This window comes from Lonchura striata, chromosome Z (genome assembly GCF_050655825.1).
Source record: "Lonchura striata isolate lonStrDom1 chromosome Z, ASM5065582v1, whole genome shotgun sequence".
Taxonomy (NCBI): Eukaryota; Metazoa; Chordata; class Aves; order Passeriformes; family Estrildidae; genus Lonchura; species Lonchura striata.
In genome coordinates, this window is record NC_140740.1 from 38084189 (window position 1) to 38099982 (window position 15794).

The following is a 15794-nucleotide window of genomic DNA, read 5'->3' on the forward strand; positions in this document are numbered from 1 at the left end:
AGGAGATTTTAAAAATGGATAATCTATTGCCTGACCTACAGTTAGACATAACTATGAAAAGCACACTAACCTAATTAGACCACACACTAATCAGACCTGCAAATCTTACAAAATTTCTTCAAACACATTTTGAAGTTCTCTTAAATCAATGAATCTCAAACATTCTACAGACTTGGCAGACTTCTGCAATTACTGCTTTATTGTCTTATCTTTGAACTTTTTCTTTTATACATTCCTTCCCAGGCAAGCTTACTCCCCAGCCCTATACTGCTATTTCTTCTTTTCTTTTCTTACTCGTGCTGTGATTTGATCTTTTTTTTTTTCTCCTCATCCTTCATGATGCCATCAGTATAAACCAGGCTGGTAATCAGTATTAGTTTCAGACTATCACCATATGCCATCAATAAATTTGGCATAAATCACTGGCAATGTTATTCATTCTTTAGAGAAGGGCAAGAGAAGAATTTGTTTATATTAAACTTGGACTTCAATTCCCTAGTTTTTTGTTGAGCTTACCTTGGAGAGATGTTAGGGAAAGGCAAAATAATCAATTTGGACTTTATATCAATCTTCAAGAACAGATGATTTTTTAAAATTGCTAGTCAGAATCTCTTTTGTTGTGGGAGAACGAGAAAAACTGGCTTTCATTAGAAATTTCTAGAATTAAGTAATCTGCCCTATTTTTTAATGTATCATTATAAATATTTGGCAAAGATGCAAATGACCACTCAGAAATTGATGCTTCTGTAGGGAAAAATCAAGACCTTGGTGTGCATCCAATGTCTTCAATATTTAAAGAAAATAAGGTCCCTAACAGAAGCGGGCATGCAATTGAAGAAATAAATTGCAGGAATGTTTGATTTTTGCCTAGCTAATCCAACAGAGCACTTAAAAATTTTACTCTTCAAGTAAACTTTTCAAAAGACACATTTCTGGTAATTTAATTTTGGTTTGGAAGTTTGTTATTTGTTTGTTTGCTTTTATTCCTCAGATTACATACAAAACTAGGTAACAGAGAAGGATTTAAATGGTACTAGTTAGATTCAGACCTCCAAATTAAAAAAAAAAAATATCAAACAACAGCTTGAGTCTTATAACAGTCCTAATTTCCCTGTTTCCCTCATAATTGATAAATCAGACAGTAGGATAATGCTGCAATTTCCAGACACATGCTTTAGTCCTTGTCACTTCACAGCAGCAGTTCTATTCTTCCAGGCTTCAAACTAAAAAAACACAGTCTTTGGGGAAATCTTTCATACATTGTTTCTAAAGCAGCCCAAGCAATCAGCACCTGTAATGCTGCACAGAGCTGTCCCAAGTAACCCCTCACAGATATTTCAGGATAACAGGAAATTAAAAGGCGGAGATGGAAGGTAGCCAGATAAACTAGTCTGATCTCAGTAGATCAATTCTAAGTGAGGCTAAGTTTAAAATATGCAATGCAGCATAGAGTCAAATATATAGAAACTAGTTCAGAAGCTATGCTAAACACCAAAAAAACAGTAGTTCATATCCATGAAAAGTTCAAATTTCTTACTGTGTACTATAAACATGCATTGAATTCCATGGAAGTAATATTGATCTTTGAAAACATTTTCTTGAAAACCTTGACAATATGACTTCTTGAACATTCCTCTAGAAAGTATTTACTTTTTTAATGTAGCTCTTCATGGAAGATTGTAGTTATCATGCTGGCATGGTAGCATGGAGGAAGGTTTTAGAAAGGCCTTGGGAATGGTAAACTGAGGAAAAGGATACATTCATGTATGCCCAATTGTTTTAGAAAGGCCTTGGGAATGGTAAACTGAGGGAAAAGATACATTCATGTATGCTCCACTGTCTCGGGAAAGTCCCGCTTCAGCATTCCTCTGCAAACCCCCTTCTCCCCACCCCTGAGCAGTTCCCATTGGGCCTGGCCCCTGGGGTGGTTCTGATGTGCCTTAGCTGAACACTGTCCTATTGTTTAATCCTTATCTCTTAATTTTGCTGTATAAAACTGTATCTGGGCAATAGCCCAGGGCCTTTGGTCCCTGCAACGCTTCAGGCAATACAATCTCTCTGGACAAGCATACCCTTGGTCTCTCTTGGTCTCTTTATCTCGAATCCTAGCGGCGACTGAGGCAGCGCCGCAGCTCGGACCGTGCTAACCCAGCCGCTGCCTGGTAAGCCAAGGGCAGTGGGACCGCGGAAAACCCCCGCCCCGGAGGGGACAGCTAGCCAGAGGGTCCCGGGGGGCCGGGGAGGGACGGGGGACAGCTGCAAGGAACCCCCGAAAGGAGCAAGTAGCGGTCGAAAGAGAAGCAACAGAAGATCTTTTATCCGGCTTTCCCATGACACCTAAACTAGATCTTTCTCACAGTCTCCTAAGTCCGTTTCTTTCTGGAGCAGAAAGGAAAGGTATCCTTCAAAGGTGAGTTTTACTTTATCCCTGTATGTGTTTGACCATTTTAATAGCTATGTCTGATATATGGCAAAGGCCAAGTGATGAGATGATTTCAGTGCATTCTATGCAGACTCATTAAGACCACAAAGTTCTCAAAATAAAAACTGGGCCATGATGACTTACTGTCATAATCTGAAGTCAAAACTGTTATTTTTTAGCATAGGTAGGTAGGGGTATAATTTTCATAGTTTAAAATACATATTTGGTGTCTTGTCTCAGTCAATTTTCTTGCCAAAAATATCCTGAAAAACTTAATCTAAGTGTACTTTGAGCTGACGATTAAACTTTGAACTTCAGAAATCCCTACCAATGTATACTATTCTACTTTATGGTGTGCTGATTATATATCAATAAATCAGCCAACACTAACCACAATGTCATGTTCCATTATACTATTTTTCTACTAACAGTGATCTACTTTCTCCCTCTTTACCCTTCAAATTTATTTAATCAGAGAATTAGAATCTGTCTTTGGTAAAGTCTCTTGCATGAATAAAAGACTGCATTGAAATTTCAGACCAAGGTACTCAGGGTACCATGGTAACCATTACCATCCATTCCTGGTAATCTTTAAAAACAGACAGTCTGCCATCCCTCTTGGAAACCTGCTTCAAACTTCATTATATTTAAAATTAATTTTTCCATATGTCCACTTGGGTCTTCTCCATTTTTATCTCTTCTGTCTCTCTTCCTGTCTGCAGGCACCTCTGTGAAGGTTTCATTCCCTTGATCCCTTCCCCAGAGGCACTGGATTACTGTCAGGTGCTGTGAAGCTGTCTCTGCTCCAAGTCCTGGCCCATAGAATCTTCTCATAGGGTGAGTGCTCCAGACACACTGTCCGTGACCATTCTTGAGTTCCTATAAATTGCAAACACCATTGACCTGCTGGGAGGCTGTAAACTGAGTTTGGTAACTGCATAGTAACTAACAAATCCTGAGGAAAGGCGTATCATCATTTACCCAAGTGTGTTGTTCATACAGCCCAAGAAAAAAATAGCATTAGTTGTCCAGAAACACTGCTGGCTGATATTTCCTTACTGCAGAGTTGCAGAGCTGCTCCCTGGCTGATGAGGCTCATGTCTATATCATACCAGGAGGCATGATTGTTCCATCTCAAGTGGAGGATTTTGCATTTGTCCTTGGTGAATTTCACAGATTTCCTGTTGGTCTGTTCATTGTTAGGTTCCTCGGAATGACACCCTTGGCCTCCAGTGTGTGTTAAGTGGTGTTCCTGGGTTGAAGTAATAAACGAACTTGGTGAGTGTGTACTCTTTCAGCTTATTCACAGTGTTTTAAACAGCATATGTTTCAGGACAGACCGTTGAGGAACATCACCTGTAACTATCACCCACATAAAACATGAACCAATAACTACTATAATGATCCAGCTAATTTTGTCTCTTTTTTTTTTGTCCACACATCTACAACATGACATCTCAAGCTAATAGAGATAGATTATATCCACCTGTTTCGTTCCAAATTCTGCCATTTTATTGCAAGACCATACATGATATACCCTCAGCAGCCCACACTGACTTTCTCATCAAATTCTGGTTCTTCATGTGCTCAGAATTGTGCTACAATAGGACTTACTCCATTTTGTGTCCAAGTGAAGCTGCCTAGTCTGCACTTCCCAGCATGACCCTTTTGGACTTTTTTGAATATGGATGTGACATTTCCCTTTCTGCAGTTGTTGCAGATTGCCTAGAATCTCTATGACCTTTTAAGGATAACACAATGCAACCTTTCAAAGACACTCTCTGTGCACCCTTAGACATAGCTCACCAGGTCCCATGAAACTTTATGGGTTGATTTTCTTCAAGTGCCTCATAAGCAGGATCTTGTCCATTATTGATTGTTATTTTTGAAACTTGCCTTTAGAAAAAAGGCTTGGGAGACATTGCTGGTGAAAGGAAAATGGGAAAGGAGCTCTGTCCTGCCAGAGGGCAAGATGACATAAAATACCAAAGTGTCAATCTGTAAATAGTAAATAAGAGAGCAACCAACATTGGTCTTTAAAGCACTGAGAAACACAAGCTAATGTATCATTTTGAGACATCATTCTCTTATTGGTCATATAAATTTGCAATCATGTGTGAAACTTCTGCATGGGAAAAAGGCATGCTATTTTATCATCAGTAATAAAAGCATAGCTTTCAGGCATCCTGTGGGTATTTGAAACCTAGATGTTTCTCAGTGCAGTAATAGAAGTATGTTGGTTATTATTTCCAATCTGCAAATTCATTTTAAGGTAATTTCACCTTGAATTCATAATTAAGGTGTATATTGCTGGTGAATTTGGACAACAAAAGGAACACAACTTTTCAGACTAGTTTGGAAATTGGAGGCCTCCTTAAAAAATAAGGGAATAAAAGAACATGTATTGGATCACAGCAGGAAGCACACAATCCCACTTCTGTCAGCAGCAGATTAAGAAAATAAATCATTCACATACAGGGAACACTCTTTGTGAAAGAAGGGAGATAATCATGGGGGGGTTTTATGTTTTACAATGTGGGACCACATATAAGGCTAAGAACTCATGAGATTAAAAAGGAAATAATATTATTCTGTCATATTGATTTGCAATGCTTATGAAAATCAGCAGAGACTGGGAAAAGTGATGACATTAGCACAGGCATCTATCAAATATATTAGGCTTAGATCTTGAAAGCTGCTTAAAGGACTTGGATATCACTACTCAGTAACATATAGGTCTAACAATTAGGATTGAGCAAATCTACGGGGAAAAGAGCTGCTTAAACAGCTTCTAAAATTTTGAAAACATAGAACCAGAATACATGATCTAATTCTGAAAACACCAAAATAGAAGCAATTTTTTTCTTGTTAATAATCTCATTAACTCAATGGGACTGGTGACATGAATATAATTACCTCATACATAAATAAGCATTTTCAGCTTTCCATGTATCATAGACAATACCTCTCAGCACACACACACACAAAAATAGAGCTTTAATAATGAAATCTCATTACTTGCAAGTGTCTCTTTACAATGTTTGACAGTAAGCTTACTGGCAGAACAAATATGGTATCAACAGAATATTACTTAGCTGTATTTAGGAAATGGTAAAGTACACACACTATAAATTAAGAAAAACAAATGAAGCAATTTTTTTAAGCTATAAGTCTAGCACTTCAGTTATGCAAGTGCACTTTACGCTGGGGATGGAATTCAATTTGATGAAAGATCCTTTAAGCTAAGAAGGTCTTCTGAATAAGAATACTCGATGGGAAATAATGACCTAGCAAGAGTTTAATTTTGGAGCCTTCCAAACATAAACAAGTAACAAATTTTTAAAGATTCTTCTTTCAAATAAATATTATCTGGACACTCCAACAGTTAATAATTTTTTGTCATATGAGAAAGCAAAAATTTCTCCAGGTAAATGAAAAAATATATTATCTAAATTCAGGCAGAAAAAAGACATTTTTCATGATCCAAAGAGGAGAAAAAAATTATCTTGTCAGATATCCTGCTGTAACTGACTCTAAGCAATCAAAAAGCAAGATAATTCCATTTAAAACTGCGCTTTCTTACAATTTATATTACAATTTAATCACTGGAGTTTTTAAACTGCATATGTTTCTACCTATTTATCAACAGGATTTAATCCACATACAGAGGGCAGAGAGCTTGAACTCTGTGAGCAACATAGTTACATTTTTAGAAAGTATTTAAACTCACAAACCTGAGGAATAACAGAACAGAACAGCTTTATGGAGGAGTGATTGTGGTTCTGTGAGTCATACTTTTAGAAGAACCAAAGTAAATTACTGTATACTAAAATTCTGGTGATTATTATGTACTTTTATTCCCTAAATTATGTACTCCAACCTGGCATGACTTCCAGCCATAATTATAAAAATTACTTGGCTATGTTTGTCCAACATGCTAGCAAAATTGGGCAAAAATTCACAGCATGACTACCTGTACTTTCACAGATGTTAAAATAAAACTTCAACATATACGTGTTTGAATATCATTCCTACAATCATGGTACCTGTTATCTTCTCTGTCTCTTGCCTATTAACAACCACTTGAGCGAGAGACAAACTCATTTTCACAACCAAACCAACTGTTTTGGGGTATATATACAAAATAGTATATGAAAGGAAGTGAAAACCGAGATGTAATAAAAATAATTTGATTAAAAGACTGGAAAACATTCTTATGAAACACAGCATTTCTCAGACATTCGTTGTCTTTTATTGGAAAGAAGGTGTTTTTCTCCTTTTTTTTTAGGTTTTGACATTTATAGCAATTCATCAGCCAGTGGCCAGACTGAATCTGAAATGTCTGCTAGTTGATAGGTGGCATGATACCTACTACAGATTGCATAGTTTTTACATCTTCACCTTTTCTATCACCACCCTATGATAATTTTTTAATAGAAGCAACTGTGGAGGAAACATTTCCACAGTTATTTCAACAGTTTTGTAGTGGAGAGTACCAGAGCAAAAGATATGTTTCCATATTATTTTGGTAGCATTATTTAAAAAAATCCAAGGACATTTGCAGCAGAAATTATACTCATACCAAAGAATTGAATCAATGAAAAGAAATTATTCTGACAGCAATATAAATAGGTTTGCAGTAAGAAATGCTTTTCAGGATTGAATTCAATACCACAGTATGAGAAACACATATAAAAAAATTGTTGCTAAAGTCAGAAGACTTGCTGTTAACCATACTAATTCTGCAGAACATGGAACAACAGTGACCTGTTCTCTTTTATGCTAAATGTGACAATTCTCTTTCATGATTTTTCTACATAGAGGTTTGAAATCAGACACAACAGTGAAGAAGACAGGACCTACCTTCTCTTCAGTTCCTCCTGCTTTGCTTTAAAGTGAGTCTCAATGAGCATCTCCATTTAGATGATGCTCTTGGACACATGGTGTTGTCCTATGCAGGGACAGGATTTGAATTTCTGTGATCCTTGTGGGTGTCTTCCACCTGGGGATACTCTTAAGATTCTATGATCCTTTGTCACCTTCAGCAATAATGACTGCTAATTTTCGCCTAAGTTAGGGAGAAAGTATCTATTACTTATAGCAATTACACTTGTGTAAGTACAGGAAATCCCACTAGTTGCTAATAATATTCTTCAATTTATCTCTAACGGGCTTCTCACAAATTCATCAGTCTATGTGGAAACAAGTGCAATCCCACTGATGAGCCATGAAAAAAAAATGTTTTAACAAAATCACAGAAGCAGTGATATAGCTGAAGGCACAAGTTTTATTCGTCAAAGTCCACAAAGTTAGAATGATGCAGCACTTACTGAAATATGGAATTACATTAAAGAGAAAATAATTAGTTTGTTTTGTTTTTATAGTGAATAATGAACTTGCAAATTATTGGACTGGACTCTGTACAGGGAGAAAATCCAATAACAAAACCTTGGGAAGAGATTAGACAAATTGGTAGGATTGAAATGTAAATACTGAAAGGAATAGACAAGAATGTACCTCTAATAACTTTTACCCAAAATTATAAAATATAGAAGCAATATAGCATAGACAGGGTTGAATATTAATTTGAAGAATCAATCATACATTTTACTATCAAAGAAGATGAGAAGATGCCCTTATGTAAGTTGTATAAATGAGGTACTTCAAGCTCAATTTTTGGTTCAAATACAAAAATGATGAAGCTCACAAACTCACCTGCTTAAAAATTCTTATGCTAAGACATGACATTCACATTCAGGAATGTTTTTTCTATTTGATTAATTATTGTTACTTTTTATTTTAAATGTCATCCCAGGTCTTTGACACAAAGGCCATAAATATAGGTTGTCAGTGAGATAACATCTTAAAGGGTTTTTATAAGAAATGAGAATGGTCATATCTTTTGTCATTTTTTCATCTACAATCAAAATACTTTTAATTATTATGTGATGTTTCATTTATTAGCCTGCCTTCCTTATTTTGTTCAGACACCTAATATCCTATTGACAGGGTTTTCTGTCTTTTTCTGTGTCACTGTAATGTTGGGATTAAATCTCTGAAGAGTAGGAATAAATGGAAAAATGTATGACTGAATAGTCTGTAGAAAAATGACGTGTTCCAATTTATTTAGCTGGCCAAGGAGAAATAAGCCTTAATGATAAGACTGATTTTTTTTTTGGAAACCATGCCAGAAATTATCAATTACTTCAGGACAAGCAAGAGTCAAAAGTTCTTTGCCAATTGCCTTCCCCTTTCCTGCACATGCACACACCTACCTATTATCAATCAAAATCTCTGCTTTGACACATGTGTTTACTCATATATAAAAGAGAAAAATCTATATTTTTCAGTGAAAATGTTAACAATTCAGCCTGGTATATATATTTAGTATTCTCCCTCAAGTATTTTAATTCAAATTACATCTCAATTTACAAAAATAAACAAACAAATTATCAGTCAAATGAAAACATTCTCTCTGCTAAGTGCCTTATATGTGTACTTCTATCCATTGTTGAAGAGATCTTCATTCATTCATTAAAAAATAATTATATTTTATCACAAAAAAAAGTTAATAAAATTAGGTAGCAAAAAAGCTAGTGGTATATAATCTCTGGAGAATGGTTTCTTCTCCTTGGTCACAAGCCAAGTAATTTTTATTAGAATAATCCCCACCATGGTCAGAAGCACTGTTGCATATGGTGTTCCATGATTCGGAAGTGCCATATTTGCTCATTTTTTTGAGCTTCTGTTTGCAATCAATCACTAAAGTAACAATGTCTATCAAAGGTCTTGAAAGTCGCTATAACTTACAGATTTGATAATGCAATGGTAGTAGGTAGTTGTATGAGTTCTCCCCTCCAATGCACACTCTCTGCATTTGAGATCCACTGATGGGCAATCAGTGATTGCCAGAGATCCAGTGATTTGTCCTAAGATAAGAAAACGAGGTGGGAATTGCAGGAAGATCTAAATAATCACGCTAACACATCTGTGGTCTGAATTCTCTCATACCACAGATGTGTGAGTGTGATTATTTAGATTGACTTTGTTGCATCAGACTGCAAAAGGATATAAAATGCTGCTGGAGGCTGGGCAAACAGGACAAGATATAAGCAGCTTCTAGATGGAAACTCTGGCTAAGATCTGGTCACACAGAGATAAAATCCTAAAGTTCCTCCATAGGACCTTTGTTGCATTATAATTGTGCATTCTGCAAGGCCAAAGACCATAAACCAGTACATATCTAACAGAACCTGCCAAATATCATAACTCTCTAGAACTGTTTGAATTATATAATGCATTGGCAGTATTTAGATATTGTATTGGCAATAAATCTAATTGTAATGGGAGACCAGCTATCTTATCTTTGGACAAGTCCCACCTGGCATTCTTAGGATAAATCATATCGCCCATCAGAGACAATTGCAAGGGAGAGAGCATGTATATGTGGATGAAGACCAAACTATTTTCACTGCTGTGACAAGCTGGAAGGGAAGAAGCACTGGAGGACCTCTGGCATCCATTGAAACATTAATTGTCAAGAACTGTAAAGCAAGTGAGCCAAAGTGGGCACTTCTGAGGCACTAGGACCTTGAAAGCTAGCTTTGGTACTGTGATTGGTTCTTACGCCATGGTTTGTGACATCAGAAAAAAAAACCTAAGCATACAGCATAAGATTAATGTTCCCTCAGAAAATAATTTGAAGATATAAAAAAAATTGTTTTGCTAGCAGTTGAATTTCTGCCACAAACTATTTCTACTCTGTCCTATCTTACCCTAGAAATGGAAGTATTAAATGTTAAGTAGATGTTAGGGAAATAAATTTTCAAAAACAAGTTCCATCAGATATTTTTGAAAATAAACAAGGTTTATATTTTTGAAGTTTGCATTTGCTGTTAAACCAAGAATCATCTGGAACTCTCCTTGAACTGCTAAAGAGCACTAAAAAATTTTAAAACTCTCATTTACCAAAATTAAACATTACTTTGTCAGACTATATTTACCAACACAGCATAACAAAATTTCTAAACCTACATCATTCATAGGTAAGCCTTTCTTGGTAGGTCATATTTTCTAGTCTTCTGTCGGAATCTGTGGTATTGATGATTCCGAGATTGTAGAAAGCCTCTGTCTTTCAGCCCCGCTGCCAAAGAAAAAGTCATAATTCATCTGTGCTGGTTTTCAAGGTTGTTTATTCTTGCTTATCTCTAACATGTTCTGCTGCCCTGCTGCAGGTCTGTCCTGCAGGGCAGCGTGTGGGGCTCTGCCCCTCAGCGGGATGTTACAAACATTATATACCAGAAACTATATATATTTACAATAATGTGCCAATATCTATCATCTATGTTGAACAGTGTGTTCCCAGCCTAAACCAATAGAAAAATGCCAACACTACAGTGAAACATGGAGGGCATGAAGAAGGAGAAAAAGGACAAGACACACCCAATTTCCTCTGTCTTGTCCCCTTTGAACCCCTAATCTAGAAACATAAAATTTTACTTTTGCACCCGTGCCACACTTAATTATTACTCATATCAAACACTCAGAGCTTGTAATTCATCCTGTAAGATTGAAAACTCTTTTCCACGGACAGAGATGAGAGACAGTGTCTCTCAGGGCTCTGTACAGGGGGGTTCCTGACCCCCTGCCAGGGTCCCAGGCCTTTCAGGGTACCCAGAGGGAAGCTCTGGATTCCCACAGTCTTCTAGCTGTATCTTGTTATTTTCTTGATTCTCTCAGCTATTTCTTTAAATATTAGGTCAATGCCTGGTTGCAGCATTTTTTGTGTTTTGCCTCCTTGTGCTTGTAGCTTATGCTCTTTGTTTTGTGCCTTGATCTAATATAACCTTCAGTCTATAAAATATATCTAATATTTTTGCATTGTTTCTAATGAAATGAGAACAAACTTGTCATATTTCCACCTAGGTAAACATCAAAAATAATAATATTAAGTTTTTCCTTGAAACTTTAACTTTGAAACTTTTACTTGAAATCTAATTTTCCTCTAGCATTCTATTTTCTAATCACTAGACCTGTTCAGTGTCCAACAGGAGTTAATTAAGTGTTAAAGACCATTCTAGGGAAGGAAGGAATTGATATGGCAATAATGTTTACAACTTCCATTCTTCTGTCACAGTGTTCTGAGAAAAATCCACTTATTCAGTTCTTTAAATTTCCTACTAGGCAATTTCAAATTTATCAGCACTGTATGTATTAACAATCCATTGTATAATCTTTTACTTATGTGTTTAGTTCAACAAGGACAAAGTGCATAAGCATGGGTGATTATTTAAACAGAAATCTGGCTACTATTAGGTATGATTTTAGCTGATGACTAAGTGGACACACTACACAATGCATTATTGGTATTTTGCCATTTTCAGTGTGCTATAAGTATGGGCTGTTGACAAACAAGAAGTCATAAAAACTAAACTCCCTTATCCAGGAAGCCAAAAAATCATTATAAATCTGAGGGCTGTATTGCACCAACTAAATTCAAAATGAAAAAGTGTAGTAAAGCTTGTGTGTTCTTTGCACAGCCTGGTTTTTGGTACTGGAGGGCAGCAAGGGGCACAGAGCTGGTTTCTCTGAAAAGCTGCTGGAAGCTTCCACCATGTCAGGCAGAGCCAATCCCTGATGGCTCTGAAGATGGACATGCTGCTGGCCAAGGCTGGGCCAATTGGAGAGGCTGGTAGCAGATTTCATGCCTCTGTGATAACAGATTTAAGAAGAAAATGAAGACAAAGTAGGACACAGACAGATATTTTTCCACTCAGGGAAGAGGGGGAGGTGAGAACATGTGAAGGAAACAACATGGAGACACAAAGGTCAGTGGGGAAGGAGGGGCAGGAGCTGCTCCAGGCACTGGAGCTGAGTTCCCCTGCAGCCTGTGGTGCAGCCCATGGTGAAGCAGCTGTGCCCCTGCAGCCCTTGGAGGTCCACAGGGGATGCAGAGATCCACCCTTAGCCTGTGGGGCAAGTGTCCATGCCAGAGCAGGTGAATGCCTGGAGGAGGCTGTGACCCTGTGGGAAACCCAGAGGAGAGAGGGGTCCTGCCCCCAGGCTGGAGCAGCCTGGCCTTGGAGGACTGCACCCCGTGGAAGAGTGACCCACGCCACAGCAGTTGTGGTAGGACTGCTTGCCTGTGGGAGGGAGTCATGTTGCAGCAGTTTTGGGAGGACTGCTGCTTGTGAGATTGGAGCCACACTGGAGAAGTTCACGGACAACTGTCTACTGTGGGAAAGACCCCATGGTGTAGCATGAAAGGACTCCTCTCCCTGAGCAGTGGAAGACCTCAAATGACAAACTGACCAAAGCCCCCAACCCAGTCTCCCTGCACTGCTGGGGGGAAGGACAGAGGATTTGGGGAAGGAAAAGTTGTTTTAAAGGGCTTATTTTAGTTCTCATTATCCTCCCCTGAATTTTTTAGTAATAAACTCATTTTATACCTCTAAGAGACCCTGTTTTTCCCTTGGAGTGTTTTCTCCCAGTCCTTATCTCAACTCATGAAGCCTTTATTTAAGGTTTTTCTCTCCTCTGCCCAACTGTGACAGGAGAGGGTAAGTAACTTCCGTGGCTGCCTGGTTTTGGTTCAGTGTCAAACCATGACAACTTGTAAAATGGAAAGAATGAAGAAGTGGGGCAAATGTATTTCCTCTTCCAAAATTTGAGATTTTAAATATCTGTCTGGAATCTGCTATGCTTCTGCTCTTCACTTTCCTGTCTATAACAGAATGAAATATTTCAAGAGACTGTCATTTTGGATACTCGTGTCTTACTGCTTCCAAACCACTCAAGCCTATTGCAAATAACTCATTATATTATTTGTTTTCTAAAGAAAAGCTTTGTCGATATATATTTGCTATGCACAAAACCTTTTGATCTCCAAAAAATGACCAGTAGAAAAAGCAGGCTTTTATGACCCTCTTGCATAGGACGTGAGTGGGGAAAAAAATTAAATAGAAATATTGCAAGAATAGCAGTGGAACAGAGAAGTGTTTTCTCCAAAGCTACAGTTGAGCACCTTAGCAAAATCAGTCTTCTAAGTTTTCACAGAGGCAAACGATACGAGCTGCATTCATGGAAACCTTTCAGACTATTTTTGTCACCAAGAACATACCTTGTTTCAAAGTTTGGATCAACCAAATTCCTTTGAAGTGTGGACATGCATTTCATCATAATTCAAAGGAACCCCTTTGTTGTCCTGAACAGGGTCCTGTTACCTGGTGCAGTAGCACCTCACACACCCAGGTAAGATATTCCTGCTTTTTATCCTAGAGTGAGCAGAGGGAGCTGGGTGGTAGCACACAGAAGCCTGACTCCCTGATCATCTCAACTTTACACTGTTTATGCATTTTAACAAACAAAGGCATGAGCATTCATTGGTCACATTTTTCACAGTTTTTACATCAGTTAGTACACAACCCCCTATTTGCTAGTTATATTTCTTACTTCTTGTGCTAATTAGTCCTCAGGCATAGTTCTTCCCTTCATCTGACTCTGAGCTCTGTCTGGAGTGGGTGGTCACTGTTTGTGTTGGTGGTTGTGATCTCCTCCATGCTAGCATTACCTCTTCCCCAGTTACAACTCAGTCCTGACTTCATCCCAGGTGGCTCTCATCCAGACAGCCCATTCATCTTAGGAGTCTTCCCTTGTCCTTTAAAAAAATATTACCCAAGAATACAACATTCACACTGCACTTGCTTAATCATAATTGTCCAGCTACAGCTAGTGATTAACAATGATAGAAAAATTTCTAAGTTTGACTCAAATATTGAGTGTTTCATATTTTAAGGAGATCAATGCCAATGTGGTAGAAAGTCTTGAAAACACTTAAGGTCTTAAAAAGGCATAAAACTGTATTTCTTCCCAAGAAAGACCATGCACAACATGAAAGAACAGTACAAGCTTCTGCTTGCATTAAGATGCATCTCTTATCAAAATTGCTTCCACATTGGCATTTATATTTTCACTATTATAAGATAGTGAAACAACATTTGTGCAACATTTGTTTTATTGTGGCACAACTCTACTGTCTGCTGAATTGTTGCTACTGATTTTAAATTAAAGAATAGAAGATTATTCTGATTTTTCACAGTGAAAAGTTGTCTGTTTTTTTATCTGCAGCTGTATTTTCTTTTGATGATGGAAGGAAGTGTCCTAATAAAAAATAAGAAAAAAAAACATGAATACCAAATGAAGTTTGGAATATATTAATATGTTTTCATTATAAAGCTGTCATGATTGCATATTGATTCAAGGAAAAGCCCTATTATTTTAAGCTTCATAATATTTCATTTCTACTTGTCATGCACAAACATTTTATAGATACAGAATTTTAAAAAAATATGATTAATACTGATGCCATATAATTTCTCAGCACCTTCCTTGATTATTTCTACTTGCATATTTCTCCTCTGTGGTTGATGCAATACAGGTGGTACTGTAGCTTACTCACATATTTCTAGGTGAGTAATATAGTGATATAGTCAAATTAGTGAAGAACTGTCTTCCATGGCAGAATATTTTAATTACATCTGCCACAGTTTGGAAATAACCACAACACTGTTCAATAAACAGGGTAATTTAAACCCCATTCAGAAATCCTTGTGCTATTTTGTTCATGTAACTATTGTTTCACCTGCAGAAAAGCCTGACCCTTTTCTCCTTTTTCTCTGCTCAGATAATAAAATCAAGATCTTTCAGTCCTATCTTTTTAAGAAAAGTAGGTTAATTATGAAATTTGTAACGATTTCCAGCATTGCTCACATAATTTAGGTCCAGCTTCTTTTGCGGTGTACAAAGTACATTTTTTGTTTTATCAGTAAAAGAAATTGATATAGCTTGAATATGGAGAGAGCCAAATAGTGATGTAAATCAAAATAACCCAATATAAGTTAACTACATAATTTTCCCCAAAGGAAGATTTAACCTGAAGAATGAATCTGTTCTACATAGAAGTGTCATTGTTTCTTTCCTGATCACAGCAACCATGTTATTCTGACCTTTAAAAAATTCTGAATGCTATGAAGACTATCCTTTATAGAAGTAAACAGCTCATGAAAATATTCAATTTTATATGCCTGACAGATGGCCTGACATTATAAGTGGAAAAGAAAAAAAAAATCCCCCAAAACTATGAGTTTGATTTTTATCTTCATTTGGTTGCGAATACAGCCTATAGGATAATATTTTTGGGTTTTTTTCCTGTCTGTTTAAAAGCAAGTTATGTGCTGCCTGTCTTTACTTTTAAAAACAAAATCTAAAAAGAAAACCCATATTACTTTTAACTGTTTTATGCTAGAACAGTATTTCTTTTTCAAAAATGTTTGAAAAACAATGGTTGGAAATCTGTGATAGTAATTTAGGTTGT

At 36.9% G+C, this 15794-nt stretch overlaps 1 long non-coding RNA gene across 1 annotated transcript in view; it reads left to right on the forward strand.

Moving 5' to 3' along the window:
- The first annotated feature begins 1970 nt into the window (after positions 1 to 1970).
- Positions 1971 to 15794, forward strand: part of LOC116184570 (uncharacterized) — a 49735-nt gene continuing 35911 nt past the window's right edge. The window contains exons 1-2 of the long non-coding RNA XR_004149325.3: positions 1971 to 3259; positions 3626 to 3700. This is a non-coding gene — a long non-coding RNA (uncharacterized LOC116184570). The remainder of the gene's footprint in view (positions 3260 to 3625; positions 3701 to 15794) is intronic.